This window comes from Pseudophryne corroboree, chromosome 6 (genome assembly GCF_028390025.1).
Source record: "Pseudophryne corroboree isolate aPseCor3 chromosome 6, aPseCor3.hap2, whole genome shotgun sequence".
NCBI lineage: Eukaryota > Metazoa > Chordata > Amphibia > Anura > Myobatrachidae > Pseudophryne > Pseudophryne corroboree.
This window is the reverse complement of record NC_086449.1, coordinates 803,870,307-803,887,623: the sequence shown is the minus strand read 5'-3', so window position 1 is coordinate 803,887,623 and position 17,317 is coordinate 803,870,307. Positions and strand designations below refer to the sequence as shown.

Below are 17,317 nucleotides of genomic sequence, written 5' to 3'. Positions count from 1 at the left end.
TATTCTGGTTGAGCAAGTGCCTCCCCAGTCATTAACCTCACCGCACGTCACTGGGGCAGATATAACATGTGCAGAGAGAGAGAGATTTGGGTGGGGTGTGTTCAATCTGCAATCTAAATTGCAGTGTAAAAATAAAGCAGCCAGTATTTACCCTGCACAGAAACAAAATAACCCACCCAAATCTGACTCTCTCTGCACATGTTACATCTGCCTCCCCTGCAGTGCACATGGTTTTGCCCAACTGCTAACAAAAATCCTGCTGCGATCAACTTGGAATTGCCCCCATAGTGCATATAGCACCGTGTGTATACTTTTTGCAATGCCGATGTGCGCTCCCGCGGGGGTCGGCATCGCAAGTAAAAATAGACTGTGTAGGCAGGTCAATTTTGACTATAAAGTTAAAGTGTACAATCTAGTACATAGTGTAGTCAAAACAGACCATAGCAAAACTCTCCCAGAGCCAAAATCGCACAGTTTGTATAGTCAATAGCGCTTGGTTTTGGCTCTTGGGTGATAAAGGGAAATGGCATAGTGCAAATCTGCCTATAGGTAGAATCACACCATGTGTATGCCCCTTTAGGGGTCTATTTACTAATCCTTGGAGAGAGATAAATTGGACAGAGATAAAGTACCAGCCAACCAGTTCCTGTCATGTTACAGACTGTGTTTGAAATATGACAGGAGCTGATTGGCTGGTATTTTTTATTTCCATCCACTTTATTTCTCTCCAAGGCTTAGTAAATAGGCGCCCTACACCCCAACAGTAACATTGCAAAAGGGAAGAGGCCTTCAAGCAGTGATGATGAATATAAACTTCATTACAGAGTCTTTAAGCGGAATGACCATTTAAATAAACTACTGTACTTCAGAAGCTTAATAATGACAGACTGCGGGTGTCAGCTGTTTATACCTATAGAAAACTATAAGGTAGGGATGGCCATTAGTGTGGTCACCATCAATGGCGAAACTGAGTGGTCATCCCTATTATTTCAGCGAATGACCGGCGGGCCATTCACAGCCTGGGGGCAGGGCTTCACGTGTGTCAGGGCGGAGCTATGCTCCGAGTCCCGACACCTTGCAAAACGACTACATAAATATTTGTTATGCTGTGCCATCGATGGAGGGACACCATCTGGTTCTCTCCCATCGATGGCATAAGCATTTGACATCGGCTATAAACCATCGATGATTAGGAAACATCGGTGGTCGATGGTCATCCCTACTATAAGGTGGCAACCAGCTAATTCAGTTACCACTATTGTAACAGTGCCACCTGCAGGCAATAACTAGGCAGTGCAGCCTATATGTGAATATAAGCCGTTAACTCTGTGATTAATTATAACCGTAAGTGACTTTAATTTCCAATATGCCATGTTATTTATGTTTTACTGCCAATACCCGGATTTATTATGCTGGACCTAATTGTAAAGCGCCCACGGAATATTCTGATGCTATATAAAGTACTGTTAATAATAATGATAAAAATGCTGATATGTAGGTTTAACACACTATACCTTTAAACTAGGATACTCATGAATTACACGGGTACTGTGGCTGGTGTAAAAATTTCGATTGCTAGGCGTACGCAAGGTGATTGTGTGGAAGTGGACATTTGGGGGTGGTAATTGGCCGTTTTCTGGGAGTGTGAGGAAAAACGCAGGCATTGCCAAGCATTTTCAGGGAGGAAGGGTGTGTGACGTCAGCTCCGGCCCCGATCAGCCTGTGTGTGTCGCACTGTAAGAGTAAGTCCTGGGCTACGCACAGACTGGAAACATCATTCGATTGTGAGTGAGTTGCGCACAGATTTGCACGGTCTGGCGAAGTTTTCGCACAGCGTACGCATGCATTCGCACACTTGCACGGTGCAGGTTTTCACTCTCTATGGGTGGCGACTAAAATATCGTAGGCCTCTGCAAAAACACAGAGGAGTAATCAGGTCTGAATTAGGCCCTATAAGTGGGGCAGCTATGTCAGTGACAAGTAACTGAGGTGGGATGCAGCTCATATGTATTGTACGAGGGGCTAGCCATAAACGTTTCATAGAAAGAGCATGGGAAATTGCCTCTGAATCTGATATTGGCTCTGTTGTTATTTCTTATTTTGGAAATATTTTAATTTTGTGGCATAAACCTGCATTGTACTAAAAAATAAATAAAAAAAATACATACCTATTGCAGTACCACTTACAGCCAACAGGTGGCAATACAGAACAAAGTTCTATATCTTGGAAATAACAGTGGAAGTACCAAATTCTGAATTTAATTGAACAGTATCAATGACAACCTGGCTAATCCTCCATTTCTAGATGCTCTAAAAATCACAGTGAATAGAGCAATGATATTGCTGGAAAGAACTTATAGACAGCGCTCACTTTTAGCTTTATATAAATTATCTGAAATGCAGTAAACATAGGGTACAAATCAGGTGGGGGATGTGGGAGTAAGGTAGGAATGGGGTGAGATCAGAATGTAGCAGGTACACCATGATGGTGATGATGAGAGATGCGGGGGGAGATGATGGTGTGGCTTCAGAGCTGACCCTAACCAATATGATGCCCTAGGCAAGATTTTGGCTGGTGTCCCCTTGCACAGACGCTAGTTCCACATCTGACCCTGTACCCCTTTCCCAGCACCATTACCCCTCACCCATAGCAGTCCTCATTTTGGTGCTCCTACCCCCTATATTTTAAGTAGGAACAGTGCGCACATTCGGTGCGCAGCCCAAAACGGTGCGTGTTCTTGCTGGGAAGGGGCATGGCCACACAATAATACCCCCAGTTGAAATTATGACACACAGTACTGCAACTTTATTCACATTATATCATACAATAGTGTCTCTTATTCACATAACATCAAACAGTACTACCACGTTACTCCTCACAGTAGTCCCCCTTATTTACATTACACCACACCATATTGCTCTTTATTAACATTATACCACACAGTAGTGCCCTTTCTATACGTTACACCACAGAGTACTGTAGTACACCTTATACACATAATGCTGCACATTAGTAATGCATTTTATATACAGATAGAGCCGCAGTCACACACAGAATATAGGCATGCTGCATATCATTTTAATCATCAGAAGCTGCTTCTGCCCCAAGGCATTCCAAGTGCCCTAGGCATTTGCCTAGTTTGCCTATGCCTAGGGCCGGCTCTGTGTGGTTGGGAGACGCAGGCAGGAGATGATGGTGTGGCTGAGAGACGAAGAGAGGAGACTGTGTGGCGGAGAGACGCAGGGAGGAGATAATGATGTGACTGAGAGACGCAGGGAGGAGACTGTGTGGCGGAGAGACGCAGGGAGGATATGGTAATGAGGTAGCCCTGGGGCACATGTGCGTGCCCTTTATGCCCTCCCCCTGGTGCCAAAGCTTTGCATCTCCCCTCTGGAGGTCCTGCCTAAAAAGGTCCCTGGGAAATATCGTTTGGCGTTTGATACAACACCTGTCTTATCCACATGGGGGCCCTGTGAATGACGCAATGTCTCAAGCCTTGTGTTGGATTCAGTATCAATTATTTAATGAGGCGCTTGCTTTGGTTAGGGAATTTTGCTCCCTGACTCATTGATGGTGAAGCTGGATATTGAATCCGCTTCTCATCTGCTGCCGTTGCACATGGACTCCCTCTGTTCCATGGGTTGTAGGTTGGGTAGCAAGTTTTTCGCCGGCAAGTGCCTTCCTATAGGCTGCGCTATCTCATGTGTTTATTTTCACGAAATTTTGCACTTTTCTTCATTGGTGTGTACAAGACGGTACCGACCATGTGGGTATCTCACATTACCTGGACGAATTCTTATTTGTCAACCCATCAGATCTAGCTTACTTTGGTCTTAACTCAGAGTTGATCGCAGCAGCAAATTTGTTAGCAGGTGGGCAAAACCATGGGAGTCATTCCGAGTTGATCGCTAGCTGCGGTTGTTCGCAGCGCAGCGATCAGGCTAAAAATCAGCATTTCTGCGCATGCGTATGCACCGCAATCCGCAGGCGCATCGTATGGGTACAATGAGCATCGTGGGTTTGCACAGAGGCCCTCATTCCGAGTTGCTCGCTCCGTTATTTTTTTTTCGCAACGGAGCGATTAGTCGCTAATGCGCATGCTCAATGTTCGCACTGCGTCTGCGCCAAGTAAATTTGCTAATAAGTTTGGCATTTTACTCACGGCTTTATGTAGAAATTTCTTCGTTCTGTTGATCGGAGTGTGATTGACAGGAAGTGGGTGTTTCTGGGCGGAAACTGTCCGTTTTATGGGAGTGTGTGAAAAAACGCTGCCGTTTCTGGGAAAAACGCGGGAGTGTCTGGAGAAACAGGGGAGTGTCTGGGTGAACGCTGGGTGTGTTTGTGACGTCAAACCAGGAACGAAACTGACTGAACTGATCGCAGTGTAGGAGTAAGTCTCGAGCTACTCAGAAACTGCAAAGAAATTTCTATTCGCAATTCTGCTAATCTTGCGTTCGCACTTCTACTATGCTAAGATTCACTCCCAGTAGGCGGCGGCTTAGCGTGTGCAAAGCTGCTAAAAGCAGCTAGCGAGCGAACAACTCGGAATGAGGGCCAGAGTGTAGTGTACATTCCAGTTGCACGGCCGAATGCAGGAAGATTGACATGAAGTGGGCGTTTCTGGGTGTGAACTGACTGTTTTCAGGGAGTGCTTAGAAAAACGCAGGCGTGGCAGAAAAAATGCAGGCGTGATTGGGCGTTCGCTGGGCGGGTGTGTGACGTCAAAAGCTGTCTCTCTGTCGTCAACGCACACGAAGAGTAACCACAGGGCTGGTCTTGTTTTGCACAAAATGATTTTGCAGGCGTTCTGCTGCACAAGCGTTCGCACTTCTGCAAAGCGAAAATACACTCCCCAGTGGGTAGCGACAATGCGTTTGCATGGCTGCTAAAAACTGCTAGCGATCTATCAACTCGGAATGACCCCCCCATGTGCACTGCAGGGGGTGCAGATATAACATGTGCAGAGAGAGTTAGATTTGGGTGGGGTGTGTTCAAACTGAAATCTAAATTGCAGTGTAAAAATAAAGCAGCCAGTATTTACCCTGCACAGAAACAAATTAACCCACCCAAATCTAACTCCCCCTGCAGTGCACATGGTTTTGCCCAACTGCTAACAAATGTGCTGCTGCGATCATCTCTGAATTACCCCCTTTGTGCGGATGTGCTTTTTTCAGTGCAGGCTTTGTTTCAGGTGTTGGGAGTGCCGGTTGCCCAGGACAAGACGGAGGGTCCAACCTCTTGCTCGAAATATTGCTTTTTGCTGCGACAATTTGGGGTTGGTGCATGCGATCAATCAGAGTTCCTCCTCCCCTCTGTCTCTGCCGCTGTTGAGATTTCTGGTGTTGAAGTGTTTGAGGGATAATATTGTTTCTCGGGCTCAACATGTTCCAGAGGTTGAAAATGAGGTGGCGGACGTGCTGTCGCGTTTTTAATTTCATAGATTTGAGAGTCCGATTGGAGTGACATGTCCCTCTTCTGTCCGGCAGATTGTCGAGCCGGTTTAGTTGGGCTGACGAGGAGTTCCCTGGCTCCCTCTGCTTATTGGGTCTATGAGGCTGCATGGTGTGACTGGCAAGATTTTCAGTTTAGGTTTCGGTATGAGGGGCAATGGCCGTCGGGGGGTTCGCAATGGTTGTTGCATGCTAATGCTTCCCCCTTGGCTAACTTTTGGTTTTCTGCTGTGTTTAAGCGGTTTGGTTCATTTGGATGACGCACTATATGGCACACATTCACATTGGGGCGGCGACTGGCGGATTGTATCCACCTGCCATTCTAGCTATTTTTTGGTGGAAGTCATCCACTTAGTGTCCTTACATTAGATGTGATAAGCTTTAAAGTTGTGTTTTTTTCCTGCCCAAAAACATTGTTTACCCATCAGTTTTTGAATGGCTATCATTCGACAACTAGGGGTGTGAAGGTAAATTTTTTTTTTTTTCCTCTCATGGTCCACAGGAGATTTTTAGATTTTCTCCTTCACTTGGTTTGCAATAACTTCTTCTTTTGGTTGCCATTCTTTCTTATTTTCATGTTCTTAGTTACTGATATTTTAGTGATTATCTTTCCATTACAGCTTTGTCCGTGTCTTCTGAGCAAGTGTGGCTGGCGGGCCATTCCTTTATTTATTGGGCTGAGAGGCATGGTATAGCACGGAAGGCGTCCTTGTTGTTAGGAGGTCAACAGATTCACTGGTTTGGAATTTGTGGTACGCATTAGGCTGCGCTATTGAACCTGGTGTTTCAGTATGAGCTGCGCTGGTGGCGCCCACCCTGGTTGATGGTCCATCTTGGTGACAGTGATGTTGGGCAGTTGAAGTGTATTGATTTTATCTTGTGAATGAATGTTGATTTGTCCACTCTTCAGGCTTGGTGGCCTGCAGTGTGGGTGGTTTGGTCAGAAATGATCCCTTGACTTTTGTGGTGGGGCTCTAGAGACCTTGGACAATGCTTGCAGGATGATCAATGTGGCTGTTTCTCGATTTGTTTCTGGGCTAGTGGTTTAGTTGTTAGACATGCGCGGTTGAGGTTAGCTAGTTCTCAGTATTTTAGCCCAGACGGGGTCCATTTGTTTGATTAGGTCTAGAAGTTTTCTTGGGTGATGTGTTTTCTTTTTTGGATTTGGTCTAGTTGGTGGGGGTTTTTTTGGAGTGGCATGCTGTGGTTCTGTGAACCTGGCAGTGGCGGGAAACTGCTTTAAAATTGGAAGAGAAATAGAAAAGCAGATGACGGTGTGAAAAAAGGAATACAATGGGGGATAGTAAAAGATTTGGTGGAAGGTAGTCTGGTATTCGTAAAGCAGTTACGGTGTGTTATTAATCTAATTCATGTAACTGTTATTTCTGATGAATCACTATTATGGTGTGTGGAAAAGTGTGTGGATACACCATAGGTTTCTAGTTTCTGCCATATTTTGCAGATACAGGGACGGTTTGGGATGGAAAACCAGCCAGGGAGATATCAGTAGCACTAAATGGGGAATGGAATCTGTGAAAAGGGCGGGTCTGTTGGTGTATGTGGGTCATCTAGATTTTCTGATGGTTTATAAGGGATGTAGTTAAGTGTCTGGTGGTCAGGAGACAGCCGGTCACATTACCGGCGGCTACATCCCGCTCCCCTCTAAATTCCGACAGTTGGCATGCCGACTAGCACGCGGATCGGCAGATACGGCTCCTGATTGGCTACCGGTCCGCGAGCTCTGATTGGCTAACGAACCAGCGCCTCATTTGAGATACCCACCGCAGGAGACCGGACTCACTTCACTCACTGAGCATTGAGGAGCAGGAGAGGCGCGTGCTGCACTCTTTTCCTCTCACATAGCAGCAACAGCAGAGGCAGCAGGGGGTGGGGGCAGTGTGGGACAATGTGTATCTGGCACTGTGGGGGAATGTGTATCTGGCACTGTGGGGCGTATCTGGCACTGTGGGGGGCGTATCTGGCACTGCTGGGGGCATCTGAGTGTCTGGTACTGTGGGGCATTTGTTTATCTGGCACTGTGGGGCATTTGTGTATCTGGCACGGTGGGGGCATATGTGTATCTGGCACGGTGGGGGCATATGTGTATCTGGCACGGTGGGGGTATATGTGTATCTGGCACTATTGGGGTCATATGTGTATCTGTCCCCCCATATGTGTATCAAGCCCCCATTTCATTGGCCATGCCCCATGTGGCATTTGGCCACACCCATTTTTTGGCGCGCGCACACAGTACCACTTAAGACATTTTTTCTACTTGATTGTTAACAGTGTGAGAGTTACAAAATTTATGTAGTTTTGTCAAAATTTATTACATACACACCTTAAACGGATATATTTATACTGACATTTTATATCATGGGATAAATACACATAAAGTATGCAGCTGGAATATTTGTGGTTATAATCTTACAGTTTTGTTCTTTATTTCACATATTTGTCTATATATTTTTAAATACCGAGGTGTGGCTATTAAATAACGAGACTGATGCTATAATTTACATTTAATTACATTAAGTACATTTTAACTCCATTCCCCTTCTATGTTCTTCCCTTCTGCATCCACACACCACTGCATTCTTATTTTCCATTGGTCATAGCCGCGCTGTAGCTCATTATCTGTAAGCTATCTTGATACATCTTTACATTAGTAACTGATACAAAATGGGTTCCCTTGAATACAGATTTTACTTTAGTGATAAGAAAGAAGTCACACAGCACTATGGGGGTAATTCCAAGTTGATCGCAGCAGGAATTTTGTTAGCAGTTGGGCAAAACCATGTGCACTGCAGGGGAGGCAGATATAACATGTGCAGACAGAGTTGGATTTGGGTGAGTTATTTTGTTACTGTGCAGGGTAAATACTGGCTGCTTTATTTTTACACTGCAAATTACATTGCAGATTGAACACACCACACCCAAATCTAACTCTCTCTGCACATGTTAAATCTGCCTCCCCTGCAGTGCACATGGATTTGCCCAATTGCTAACAAAATTCCTGCGGCGATCAACTTGGAATTACCCCCTATGTATGGTGAGTATGGAGGGTGTTCTAGCACTGCAATCTGTTTCTTGGCCAAAACTGCTTCACAGAGAGAGCTGTGTGGACTGGTGTGTTGTACTGATGGAGGATGAAACCATTTTTCCACAACTCTGGCTTCTTTTGATTCTTTCCTGCAAAGTTTCTAGAACATTTTTGTAGTAATGTGGATTCACTGTTGCGCCGTCTGGTACCCAGTCTGGCAAAATAACACCCTTGCAAAGGGTGTAATTGTAAAGAAAACAATTAACGTGGCTTTGAATTTGGATTTGCTTTGACATTCCTTCTTCATTCTTGGTGATGGTGTTTTCCGGTGCATGGACTGGCGTTTTGTCTCAGGATTGTACATCACCGGTAATAATTTTGTCTAAAATATTCGAATCCACTTGTAAATGTTCCAAAATGCTCGTATGTACAATTTGCTTTTGGTTTTCTTTCTGCTCGTCAGTGAAAATCCTTGGAACCATCATAGCACAAACTTTTGTCATGTTAAGATCTTGATGCAAAACTTTGTCGATGTTTACCATTTCTGCTATTATTCGGAGTCGACGGTCAATACAATGGTTTTTCCAGGACATTCAGAATTTTTGACACCCTAACGATGTCACTATGGGGTATATTCAGTTAGTGTCAAAATTTCTGACAGTCAGAAAGTCAGCACTAATTCGACGTGTGTATTCAATAGCAGGCGCTTTCGCTTTGTCGAATCGACACGGGTGAAAACGGACCCAAAAACTGTCGAAAATGCTGGCAAATTCAACATAACACGTGGATTGGTGGTAAATTCACCCTAGACCATGGAAGATTACCATACACACTAGCAAGATTTATCCATGGAATGATTACTACTTCGTCCTTCATTAATATGCACAAATGTCCAAATTCTGCTAAAAAGCAGAATTTGCAGTCCTTATTGAATAGGGTCTATATTCAACACCAATTGAAAACAAACTGTATTCCATGCACTTTTAGATTATGTACTAACATGTTAAATAGCATTTACCGTGCCGTTTTTGTTAACCTATAAAATCTGGTAGGTTTATTTTGCCTCACCCTGTATTACGCATCGAATCAGTGATACTATACATCCTGCCACTCATTGGGTACATACCGGCATTACTGACGCCAATATGTATGTATTTAGAAATGCAATTAGAATCACAAAGGACAGCTCTCCCAATAAAAGCCGCCCTTTGCAAACGCAGGACTTCCAGGTTTAGGACCCGGGAGGGGTGGTCTTCAGTATACCGACTGTCGGGATCCCGGCGCACAGTATACCGGCGCCGGAATCCCAACAGCTGACATACCGACACTTTATCTCCCTCGTGGGGTCCACGACCCCCCTGGAGGGAAAATAAAATAGTGTGGCGCGCATAGCGTGCCACTGTGCCCACATAGCACGCCACCATGCCCGCAGCGAGGCCGCAAGTGGCTCATTTGCACTCGCCACGCTGTCGGTATGCCGGCGGTCGGGCTCCCGGCGCCGGTATGCTGGTCGCTGGGAGCCCAGCCGCCGGCATACCATACTACACCCCCCGGGAGTTCCCCGACATATTCTCAGTATGATAAGTGTGCCGTAGGGGTTGCTGGGAGCGATCCAGTTGGATCCCTCTCTGATGAAAATGCAAAAAAAAAGGCCAAAGGCTTCTATAGGTTAACGACATCCCGGAGTCAGTACATATGGAAATGCGGCCTAAACCTTTGCCCACACTTTTTGCCCTTAGCACATACTGCCCTAAGGCATATAGAAATTGGAATAATCTGTGTGACTAGCAAACTAAATAAAAAACACCTGTAAAGGGGGAGAAGTTGGGGCCAGAAAGGGGTGAAGTCAGGATAAATTATTAAATCAAAAATAAATCTGTCTCTTGGCGCTTAATTCAAAAGGGGAGATAACTAGCAAAGTGTTATAGACTACAATTAATTAAAAAAACAGCTGCAGAGTATCAATTTATGCCTGTGTGAGCATAAATAGTAGTACCCTACCCCTGTTGGACAGGAAAGGACACTTAAACAAAAAAATATATAGAGTTACTCTGCGCTTATTATATGGTCCATAGGATGATTAAAAACACATGCAATGTTAATAATAATTTATTTAATATAATGCACTTTAAAATACGAGATATCAACCACAATAAAAAATGCAGAATGCATATATAAATGTGCTTAACCAGATGAAATAAGTCATACAGCAAAAATGACTTCCCACATAATATTAACTACTAATAATATTTATTCTTATTTGATAACTTTCACTATTCCTAATAAGAGGTGGATCAACCTAAAATAAATCAGTGCACTGATATTCAATAAGGGGTCTCAGTTAGCAGCAATCCCGCAAATACTGTAGATTAATTGTTCCCAAAGGTGCTAGTCCCGAGCACTGTAGATATTGTTTTACTATGTTTGATGTTAATTGGTAATGCAGTAGACCGGTATAAATATTCAAATCATGAATGGATCACACCAAGCTCACCACCAAGACGCACTTGAATAATGTTCAGAAAAGGGTCAGCAATAGAAGAATTGAAAGGAGCTGGCTGGGAGGCACCGGACGTCTCTGTTCTCCCCGATGCTTGTGCCGCTACCCCTTCCAATAGCCGCCCGAAGCCGTCTAGCCGTGCAGGTGGATTGGTGTCCAAATGAAGAAGTGTCCCCGGAATGAGACAGCAGTCACCAGTAGACCTCTTGACAAAGCTCTGGTAAGAGCGAAACGCGTCAGTGTCAAATTATTAAATCGCCTCCTCTAAAAAAAAAGTCTACATTGGCCCGGTCTCGTGGTCATTTATATGGAACATGTGAGTAGAACACAATACATTAACAGCATGTCTTTTCGTCAACAAGTAGATCTTACTGAGCAACAATGCTCGGAAACTTCAGTACGCGTCCGCTTTAATACTGTGCTAATACCAGGGACGTTCGGGGAGGTAAATGGCTCAGGAGGCACTGGCTAGAACCAGAGCCAGATTAACAGGCAGTATATGAGCCAAAGGGTACATCTGGGCATTATACACAGGTGCAGCAGTATATACGTGTGGGCATTATACACGGGTGCAGCAGTATAAACTCCTGGAAATTTTCTGAGTTTTGATCAGAGATGTGCGGAGAAGATAGGCTGGGGGGGCACTGACTCACCTGCCATAGACTTTTTGCTCCAGAGTTTAGGCTATAAAAATGATTAGAATAATACAAAGAAGATATTTCAAACATATTCTTTGTATTTTTCATATACTTTATACAGTAAAAACTCTGGCACAAATGTTAGTATCTGCCTCCCTACCTCACCCCAGCACACGTCACTGGCTAATAGGTGTTGCTTTTATAATCTCCCTGAAATGCTTTTCCAAAGGTATGCAAGTATGCTGTGGGTGGGACAGTGCCTGGACATTTGGATCTAGCATCAAACATCAGTGTGGAAATATTTTAAACACACCCACTGGTATCTGAGTGTAAAAGTTTACTTTCATTTCTCTGTACTTCTAGCGATGGCGTCTGCTGATCTTAGACAGGAGCTGGACTGTTCCATCTGCCTGAGCATTTATACAGACCCTGTGTCACTGAGATGTGGCCACAACTTCTGCCGGGTCTGTATTGATCGTGTGCTGGATACACAGGAGGGGGCTGGAGCTTATACCTGTCCTGACTGCAGAGCAGAGTGTCAGGAGCGTCCTGCACTGATACGGAACATAACGCTGTGTAACATAGTGGGGAGGTTCCTGTCTACTCGGGCAGATCAAAAGGAGACTGGGATCTTCTGCACTTACTGCATTCACTCTCCTGTACCTGCTGCTAAATCCTGTCTGCTGTGTGAGGCTTCTCTGTGTGATAATCACCTGAGAGTACACAGCAAGTCAGCAGAACACGTCTTATGTGATCCCACCTCTTCCCTGGAGAACAGAAAATGCTCCGTCCATAAGGAACTCTTGAAATATTACTGCATTGAGGATGCTGCCTGTATCTGTGTGTCATGTAGGCTGTATGGTGAACACCGTGGACATCAGGTGGAGATGCTGGAAGAAGCCTATGAGAAGAAGAAGGAGAAACTGAGGAATGTTCTGCAGAAACTGACCACAAAGAGAGCGGAGACTGAAAAAAGAGTCCAGAGTCTGCAGGAGCGCAGGAGAGAAGAACAGGGAAAAGCAGCTGGTGTAACAGAGACAGTCACTGCCCTGTTTAGAGACATCAGGAGACAGCTGGAGGACCTGGAGAAGAGAGTCCTGAGTGAGATCTCCAGGCAGGAACAGCGCGTTTCACTCTCAGTCTCTGATCTGATCCAGCAGCTGGAAATAAAGAAGGGCGAGCTGTCCGGGAAGATGCGTCACATTGAGGAGCTGTGTAACATGTCTGATCCAATGACTGTCTTACAGGAACCAGACACCGGGGACTTGTGTGATACTGAGGACACAGAGAGACATGATACCCAGGTCCGTGGTTCAGGAGATCTGGATGTGGGTCTCATCTCAGGGATATTACACACATTATCTGATATAATAACAGGTATAAATACAGGGATCTATGTACAGCAACCTACAGACCTATTACTGGATGTAACCACAGCTGGTGATTATATACAGATATCAGGTGACAGGAAAACTTTATCCTGCTCAGATAGAAACCAGAATCGCCCAGTAACACCAGAGAGATTTCAGGCAAATCAGGTGATGAGCACCAGGGGTTTCTCCTCAGGGCGACATTACTGGGAGGTGGATGTCAGTAAGTCAGTGTGGTGGGGGGTGGGGATGTGTTACCCCAGTATAGACAGGGGAGGAAATCAGTCACTCATTGGATATAATAACAAGTCCTGGTGTCTGTGTAGGGAGTACTTATCAGTACTCAGTGGTATATAACAATAATCTGATCCAGTTACCTGGCAATGTCCCCTGTGACAGAGTGAGGGTATATCTGGATTATGAGGCAGGACAGCTGTCCTTTTATTCTCTGTGTGACCCCATCATACACTTACACACCTACACTGCTGCACCCACTGAGCCCCTCCATGCTGCATTATGGGTAGCAAATGGTTGTATAATGATATCTGAGGGAGTCAGGAGCTGGGAGAAATTACCATGAGGAATCTGCTCAGAGACTGGTGACATCACAGGGAGGGGAATCTGATTGGTGGAACATTCAGCCTGTGGTATGTAGATGTGGGTGGGGTTACAATTTAGCTCTTCCTGCTTTGGTCTAGGACCAGTGTTGAGTTACCAGGTGGGTTTTTAGAAGTGGGGATTTTGCCCATAGCAACTATTCAGAATTGACTTTATCATTTATTTAGCACTTTCTAGAAGATAATAGCTACAATCTGATTGGTTGCTATGACCAGCATCTCAATTGCTAAAAACCTGCAGTTTAGTAAATATATTCCCAGGTGTCCAGTTCCCAAGCAATTGGCCTCTTGCTGTGTTAAATGGGCATCTGGTAGGGTAACATCATTTATCTCAGAGTTTTACAAATTTCCGGTGTCCGTAATCAGCTGTAATAAGTGTCGGCCAAGCACTGCCTCTAGCTCAGTCTGTGTGAGGATTAAAGGTTCCTCAATAGATGGTACTCGGTCCCCTCCCTGCTGAAAAATATTTTTCCTGACGCCTCCGAAAGATGTTGGCTGCACAATGGAGGGCACGTTTCTCCGCATTTGGTGGCGTTGTCCAAAGCTTACTGGTTTCTGGATGGATATTAAGAATTTGATTCCTAAGATTCTCCAACTCTCAATCCCCTAGACCCTATTTTTTTTTTTTGACCCTGGCCATCCCTGATGACACACCCAAAATAAACGAATCTGGCACATTCTCTCAGCGAACACCTGTCAGCTAACAGAAAGCAACCAAACCCCCCACCCGTTCGTTCGTTCGTTTCCTTCCTTCGTTTCCTTCCTTCCTTCCTTCCTTCCTTCCTTCCTTCCTTCCTTCCTTCCTTCCTTCCTTCCTTCCCTCCCTCCCTCCCTTCCCTTCCCTTCCCTTCCTTCCCTCCCAGTATTCTTAAACACTCCTTGACAATGTCTGGAGCCCCTGGCTGTTCTTCTTTAATGCTCGTTCTCCATTTCCCTCCATCCTCTTTTTCTCTTCTTCTTCCTCTTTCTCTGATGGTTCTAGCCTTGCCACCACCCCTCCCTTCCTTTACCCTCTGTCCTTTCTCTATACACATTTCCTCAAAATGGGTCTCGCAGTGGGGTAAATATAATAGGGTGTGAGTTGGCGGAGGTTTTGCCTTGTAGATGATTGCCGGACTAAAAATATGGACATTCTCACACAAACTCCCGCACCTCCAGTAACTCTCACCCTATTATATATACCCCAGTATCTCTTATGTTGTCATCTATGTATACTTGCTGTCAATTTGTTTTTGTTTTAATACTCTATTGGTTTGCATTTTCTTCCTGATGCCACGTAATATGCTGATCCTTAAAAAAAAAAATAACATTTTTAAAAATAAATAAAATTAGTTCATAATAGGAATGTAATATAATTTGGCATTCGCTTTTAGGGGTCAATCCAATTGGCTGCAAAGGGTACAATTTTCCATGGCGTTTCAACGGCAGCAATGGCACCCGATCTCGCACCCTTCATGGGCTGAATTCAGACACAATTTGCATAAAATTGCTTGGACCACTATGGGGTAGCGAGCACTTTTGTGCAAGTTCGGGCCACCATAAAGTGCTGCAGCGATGATTCGCAGCCGGGAGATCATCACGGCTAATTGGATTGACACTTTAGTCTGCTTAATAAAGTTTGTTTCAAACTGTGTCAGACTGTGATCAGGGCCCTCTTACCTCTTAGCCTGTTAATATTCAGACTCATTTTATTTCTCAATGGAATATGTTGGCACTACATATTATATATATATATATATATATATATATATATATAAAAGCGTAGGACCGGCACTCCTCGATGTTATTAATAGTTGCGCTGGTGCCCTCACATGTACTGCTGTACAATTCTATAGTTACCACCGTGCGGCACTCAACTGTTGAAAAGAGACTTTGGAAACCAGTTGAATTAACAACGTTTCAGTGCCAGCAAGCACTATCGTCAGGTTTATAAAGTTTAAACAAACAAATTACATACCTTATATTCATGTGCACCCGTGAACAATGCCACGCCTGGAGTCAAGACATACCCTCCTCCTTTCCGGCAGCAGCTGATGACATCATCCTAAAGGGACACCCATCACCATAGTAACACATAAACATGCGGCAGCGGTTCTGAAAACATATAATTGCACTTATAATAATCTAAAAGGATTTATATCCAGGCTAGCATCAATCTCAGTATATATTTTGAATACACTTCTATCCAAAACAACTGTAACTGAGGTATTCACTTAACCCCCGAGGGGCTAACACATCTAACCGGTGGATCCATTGCACCTCTCTTTGTAATAGTAACCGATTACAGTCACCACCCCTCACCCAACCCCCCCTCCCCCCCCCCCGCACAAATACAAACGCATCGCACAGCGGCGATGCCTTTGTATCTGAGGAGTAACTCCGCTGGCCGCAGCAGCTGCATGAAACGTCACGCAGCCACCGTGGCCCGCCCCCCGACGGACCGGCCACGCCTGCGTTGGCCGGACCGCTCCCCCTAAACAGCGGCTTAACGCCGCCGTTCAGCCACCTTCCGCCCAGTGACCGCCTCTGTCTCAGAGGCGATCGCTAGGCAAGGAAAGCTGCCATGCGCCAGCACACTGCGCAGTTCCAACCCGATCGCTGCGCTGCACCAAACTGCAGCGAGCGATCGAGTCGGAATGACCCCCTATATGGCTTGTGGACAATTTGTACAAGTCCAATTATGTGAAAATAACACTTGATGTGGTTTGTGGATAATTTGTACAAGTGCTTGTTAAATTCTCACAAATATAAACCTATAATGGGGTAAATTTACTAAGGTGAGAGATTTTTAGAACTGGTGATGTTGCCCATAGTAACCAATCAGATTATTTCTATTATCTGCTAGAAGCAGCTAGATAAATGGTAAGTAGAATCTGATTGGTTGCCATGGGCAACATCACCAGTTCTAAAAATCTCCCACCTTAGTAAATTTACCCCAATGTGTTAAGATATAACCCATAGGCAATAGTAAACCTAGTATGCCCGTATCAACTCTTTGTGAGTAATGTTGCCATGTATTGCTGCTGATGAGATTTCATTACAAATGTAACAATATCGCCACACACTGCTGCGGAGGATACACTATGACAAATGTAACAGCTTTTATAGAAGTGTTTCAAGGATAAGGTCGGCCGCCTGATACGCCAAACAATATTGTAGAACACATATTGATATACGGTCTATCTGGAGGACCTATTTACATAAGACTGGGCGAAGTCGGCTAACTCCTATGAATACACTAACACAATAGTGAGCGTTACACAATTTGCATACATGCACAGGGCTATCTCTTGACTTTCAGCTATTACTGTTTTTTACGACTTTATTTGTATTAAGTCATTAGCTTTTTTTGTGCCTCCTTTAGGGAGGACATTTGATCTATGTGTACTGCTAGGATCTAAATTGTTCCTACTTTTGGAACCAATTTGATTTTAAACCACCATAGGGGAGAGAGTATCATGCATTGAACACTTGCTTTATTGTCATACATGTTCAATTTCACTTGTCTTTAGTATATAACAACCCTTTCCCCACTTATATTATATTGGTAAGAAATAAAAGTTATGCTTTAACTATATACATCATATCTCCATACATTATTTTTCGTTATTAATTAATAAAAGAGTGCTCCAAAAAGGAATTTTCTACGGGGCTAGTCCCCAAAAAGAGTGTTTATGTAAAGTTTATTTATAATTCCA

At 44.5% G+C, this 17,317-nt stretch overlaps 1 protein-coding gene and 1 pseudogene across 1 annotated transcript in view; both read left to right on the top strand.

Moving 5' to 3' along the window:
- Positions 1-17,317, top strand: part of BRAF (B-Raf proto-oncogene, serine/threonine kinase) — a 284,434-nt gene that overhangs the window by 219,256 nt on the left and 47,861 nt on the right. The gene's annotated exons all lie outside the window — the stretch shown is intronic.
- Positions 11,998-16,396, top strand: LOC134933619 (probable E3 ubiquitin-protein ligase MID2; annotated as a pseudogene).